Raw genomic sequence first — 6,000 nt, 5'->3', positions numbered from 1 at the left:
CATCGTAAGGAAGAGTGAAGGATCAAGGGCTAGCAACAGCAAAAAGCCATTACCATCCTCAAGACTGAGAGGGGAACAAATCGGGTTGGAGGAGACTGAATGAAGTCAGGCTCTGGAAGTGTGGGTTCTGTACGGGAGCTGTAGGTTTACAGCACAGCCATTGCCCAGAAGAGAATTAGTGAGCTTGTGGTGGGTAGAAATAGCTGCCCTGACCTCCTCCCAACTCTCCATCTCCAGCTGGTGTCTCCCTGTGACTGAGCCCGACTAGAAACCGAACAGCAAGGAAGCCTAAGTGATGTAATCAAATTCCTGCCAGTGAACTTCCCGGACAGAAAGCTGAGCAGGAAGGGGCAAAGAATGGATGTTAGGGTCAGGGCTGGAGGAGGGGGAGGGAAATAGAATACAACCAACCATCGTATAGTATAAATTATATCTCTCTAGTAGACGTATGGCATTGTGAGTTAAGCTTCATGAAAATGTTCATACGCTCAATTGAATAATTCACCTCTAGGAATTTATCTTAAGGACACTATTGAACGAAAATACAATTGCCATTGCATTACTATTTATAACTGGGAAAAAAGAAATAGCTTAAAATTTTAGAGTAATAGGTTAGTATGAAGGAGTAATATGTCACCAGTATAACCATGATATATGGGGGTTCTATGCTTCGTCACCCCTTTGTATCCTCAACATCCTTACCTCTATTTGAGAAAGTGTCTTTCTTTAATGCAACAGGATTTAACTATCAAAAACAAACTATACATATATATATGATTTTTATATATTTATATTTATTTATATATTTAATTTTATTTTATATATATATATATATATATATATATATATATAAAATTGTTTTCTCTTAGGTCCTCCTCTCTGAAGAATTGCAAATATGGGTAGCAGCATATGGATTAAAGGATGGGCAGTGTGTAGCAGAGTTGTTACCTACGGAAAAGCAGCAGAAGGAGATCAGAGGAGGATTTCTTCTACATGTTGACATGTGTTCACTCTGTCACTGCTTAAAAAAGGACCCAAGGACAATGGTAAAGAAGAATTGGTGCTGTCATCTGGACTTCACATGTACTCCTGGTCAACTCTGTATGACAATGGGTCATTTCTAGTTAAGACTTCCACCTGCATGCTTTTCTCAAAATTATGGGTTAAATTAGCATTGCAACATATGCAAGAATACTTTGGAATCTGGAAAAATAATGTGCTGTTAAGTATAGTAGGCAGGTTACAAGATGTAATATACCGTTACAGTGTACACTGTCTTCGTGACCCTAATTTAGATTTTAAAATACCTACTTTAAAACGCCTACATGAACACTATTTTTGAAATGTTCACAGAAGTTAATTCTGGATGGTGGAATCATGCTAACTTGGCTTTTTTCTTCCCTAAGAAGTTTTCCAAAATTTTCTAAATATTTCTTACATGTATTATCAGAAAATACCTCTTAAGGAAGGGAATTTTTATCTCAGTGTGGACTGTGCAGTTCTAGTTAGTGAATGCTGACTTAATAAAGCTATTTTCTGAGAGTGTTACACATTATAACATGCCAAAACTAATCACTTCAAAAAATCACATAATTTAAAGCCATGCCTCAAAAGTTTGAATTACACAGTACAACAGAGAATGAGAATTTGAACCACAATAAATACCATAAATGCAGAGGGATACACAATTCGCCGCCGGACTTATAAAGATTAAGGTACAATTAAGTGCAGGTGTTGTGGCCTGATCTTCAAATAATAGGAGAGTTCAGAGGTCTCTTTATTTTAAATAATGCTCATCTTTAGGTTCCTTCCAAGAAAGAAGGAGTTTGGGAAACTGAATATGACACTGAAACTCTCAGCACAAAGGGCATTATCCCCCTCGCCATAACAGTATGTGCTCTGGTCTGGCCCATATCTTCATCTATCAGAGAGCAAAGGTAAGTGAGCTATTCCAGCACATTACCCCTTAAACATAGGTCTGAGGTGTGGTGAAAGCAACACCGTGAAGAGTACCAGGGGCAGCTCTTACAAAGCACAAGCGCACTTGCGTGGTGGCAGCTGCCCGGGATGTCAGCTGCCCCCTGTCTTATGAACCATTAGAAGCAACAGAAATATGTGCCCCAGAGAAGGGTGGGGCTGATATAATTCTATGATCATTTAAAAACTGAAGACATTCAGACAACGCATTCAACCATTCTTGGTTTCAGTTTTCTCCTCTGTGACACGGAAATACCAACACTTATCTCACAGAGCTACGGAAAGGACTCTGAGTTTGATGTAGGTACTGAGAGCATTGATGTATTCCTTCATTCGTTCAACAGATATTTATTGAGGGCACAATGTCCGGGATATAGTAATGAACTAAACAAAGGAATTCCTACATTATATGCTCTAGTGACAGGACAGACAGCAAACAGTAAAACAAAAGATAGTGATACGTTAAACTAAGGCAATGGGATAGAAAGTGAACTAGTAGCTATTTAGAATGTCAAGCAAGGTCTTTGTGGTGAGATGAGCTTGGGATTACCCCTGAATGCCAGGAAGGATCCAGCCAGGTGCAGAGTAGTGACGAGTCCACCAGGCAGACAGAACCTCAAGGGCAGAGGCCCCAAAATGGGCTTAAACATGGTATGTTTGAGGAACCAGAAGAAGACCAGGGTGACCACATTGCCATGGACAAATGAGAATGCGTGGTGCCCAGTACGTATTATGGGCTCAGTATATAATAGTTGTTACTGACATAATGGGTACGTAGATGGCAAAGCAATGAAAATACATCCCTGGGAATAACAGGTTTATCACTATAATAATGGTCATGATGTGTAAAAAAATACCTATTATTAGACTGCCACAGCCTGATGGATTGTCTGATGATAGGTGTCCATTGTGATTACGAACCAGGGACAAGTCACATTACAGACCCATGAAGTGCTTCAGTTTTGCCCAGGCTACTATAATTTGCCACTGAGTTTCTTGCAGCCTCAAGTGGAATGTGAGTCAGCCTCTCCAGACCTCAGCAGGGTCTCCCCAAGGCCAGGCTAACTGGCTCCTCCCAGCCAAAGCCTAGGGCCCTCCTGCACATCTGGCCAGAACTACTGAGCAGGACATTATATGCTTGTTGAACATCCTTGTGGGGACATCCTCCTTGATATTATCAAATAAATGCCAAGGACTGAGAAGGAACAGGGTTTCTTTTTAAGCATACGTGAAGTGACTGGCACTGAAGAGTGACCAAAAGTTGGCCTTATTAAGCTCGGTCCACACCCAGCAGTTACCTATACTGGAGTCACACAGACACACACTGACATATTGATTTCTGTGTTCTCCAATAAAATTACAGACCTGAGCTTTGAGTTTACTTCTTAATAAGAAGGTGTTTATTCTTTTGTGATGACTCCTTTAGGCACCCTTTTTTGGGAATGTTTATATAAACTAGACTTTAAATGATGACAAGTAATCATTGTATGACCTCTCTATAATGTTGCTATGTCAATCTCAAAAAACAAATGTTAAAATTTTGTCCAGTATGTATTTTAAATCAATAACATTACTATGGCAACTATTAGCAAATCCATTTTAATCTGTACTTCTCTTGTAGACAAAATAGAATACTTCAACATTTAATAAACATGGCCACTTAACTGACTTTTACTCCATAGGCTATTTATTCTGGTAACTATTAATTTTTCACACAAAGTTAGATAAAGAAACAGAACTTAATTGAAAATAGTAAATACAACGTATTTTATTTTTCCCTGAGAGCATGTTCTGAAAATTGATTATTCTTAAAAATAGTGGATGTAATCCCACAGGTTTTCTATCATGTATGATATACTAAATTGTAATTATTCAGGGTAGTGAAGGAGACTTTGCTTTGGATATCTCAAGAGTAACAGATAATCAAACATGCACTATATAAGCCAATTTATAACATACCTTATATCTGTAAATAATCTTGGATCTGTTCGATATGGTAGGAGGCACTGCAATTTCCATACAGCTAAAATATCACTAACAAAAAGACAAAAGAATAATTTTATTGTTTCCATAAATACATAAAATCAACACCATGTGATTCTCAGACTGAATAATTTGAGAATCAGTCACAAAACTTATGGTGTTTGAACATTTAGAGGCATGTATGTTTTCATTAACTACCAAGCACACAGTTGTATGAGGCACAAATTATCTTAGTAAAGACAGCAGCGATAAAGAGGCAGGGACATATATACACTACCAAACGTAAGGTAGATAGCTAGTGGGAAGCAGCCGCATAGCACAGGGAGATCAGCTCGGTGCTTTGTGACCGCCTGGAGGGGTGGGATAGGGAGGGTGGGAGGGAGGGAGACGCAAGCGGGAAGAGATATGGGAACATTTGTATATATATAACTGATTCATTTTGTTGTGAAGCTGAAACTAACATACCATTGTAAAGCAATTATACTCCAATAAAGATGTTTAAAAAAAAAAAAAAAGACAGCAGTAGTTAAATCTTAAAGCAAACCCCTTCCTTATACGCATTCTTAATCTAACGATGTAAGCCATCGTTTTTAAAGATTACTTTATTCCCTATGTTCTCAATAAATGTAGTAAGCCAACATATTTTTTCTTTTGCTTTACATTTTGCTGTAATATGGTAAAAAGCCTCCCAAAATAAGACCAATAAATATTATTCACTTGAATTTTCATGTGCAAAAAGGCAGTGATTTAGTTCAATAATTTTACTTTACTTTAACTCATTAGAACTTCAGCTACTGTCTCATCTGTGTGTATCTCTGTGATTGTATAATTTTGAACATATACTTTTTGTATCACCTCCTTAAATAGACAGAAGACAAATTTAATAGGACCAAAATTCTATCAAAAATGTGCGGGTATATGTGGAACTGATTAATCAGGAAACAGTGTTGTTATCAGAAGAATTTGTCACTATCTAATGCCATGAACCACTAATAACAGTTAAATGACTTCAACTTTATATATTCAAGCCATCACTGTTATAACAGATATACAATATTTTACCTTGGGAAAGTATTTTGAGATGAAGTAACAAGCAGAAACAATATTTTCAAAGTCTATATTGTGTCACCAAAGCTACAAGCATGAATCTTTGGGAAAGAATTATTTGATTCACGAGTGTAGCACTTTATAATATTTTTCTTAAACTTCCTAGGGTGATTCTTTTTATATAATTTCACCAAATGACATTATCTCCCTTTCTTGTAAGCATTCCAAGAGAAATATCACCAACATAGGACAAGCACTCTTACCACAAAGATTTATTAAGGAAAATAATCAAATAAACCCCATATATAAACAGATATATAAAATAAGACATATTAAACAAGTTATATGTGTGCATGTAGGTAGTGAGAAATCTTGAGCTATCTCAATCTATTAAACCTCTTTACCCAGCTCCCCCCCAAAAATAATAATTTAGACTTTTTTGAACTGGTTTTTAAGACCTTTGAGTGCAATTGCTATATTCAAGTTCCAAGTTCTTTGCACCTCACCCTATGCCTTCACTGCTGCTCTCGGGCCAACGGCCATCCTCTGTGCTAACATGGCCTGCCCTAATGTCCACACACCCAGGCTTTGAATTTTTCACCTCCTGTCTTTCAAGAAGCTATTATCTGCCTATTCTCTACATGAGACACCACCATGATGACCAAGATACAGACCGGCCTTCCAAACCACACCCTCGCATCCTCCTGGTCCTTCCTCTCTTGTCGAAATGCAACCATAGATTTATTTTTGGCAATTTCTAAATTTCATCTAAATGGAATCATACATTATATACTGATTTCATCTGGCTATTTTGCTCCACATTATGTCTGAGATTCTCTCTGGGTGTTGAGTATGGTAGCAGAGGCACATTGTTTGTTATTGCTATATAGCAGGCTTCACAACCTAGGCACTCTTCACATTTTGGACTGTTAGAGACTGTTCTATGAATGCAGAGTAAGATGTTTAGCAGGAATGCTGGCCTCTAGTCATAAA

The 6,000-nt window shown here is 37.6% G+C and overlaps 1 long non-coding RNA gene across 1 annotated transcript in view; it reads right to left on the bottom strand.

Moving 5' to 3' along the window:
- Positions 1 to 3,957: 3,957 nt before the first annotated feature.
- Positions 3,958 to 6,000, bottom strand: part of LOC137216090 (uncharacterized) — a 244,711-nt gene continuing 242,668 nt past the window's right edge. Inside the window, exon 3 of the long non-coding RNA XR_010939588.1 lies at positions 3,958 to 4,011. This is a non-coding gene — a long non-coding RNA (uncharacterized lncRNA). The remainder of the gene's footprint in view (positions 4,012 to 6,000) is intronic.

Source organism: Pseudorca crassidens, chromosome 21 (assembly GCF_039906515.1).
Source record: "Pseudorca crassidens isolate mPseCra1 chromosome 21, mPseCra1.hap1, whole genome shotgun sequence".
In the NCBI taxonomy this organism is placed as follows: Eukaryota; Metazoa; Chordata; class Mammalia; order Artiodactyla; family Delphinidae; genus Pseudorca; species Pseudorca crassidens.
The sequence above is the reverse complement of the archived record's forward strand: the minus strand, read 5'-3'. Positions and strand labels throughout refer to the sequence as shown.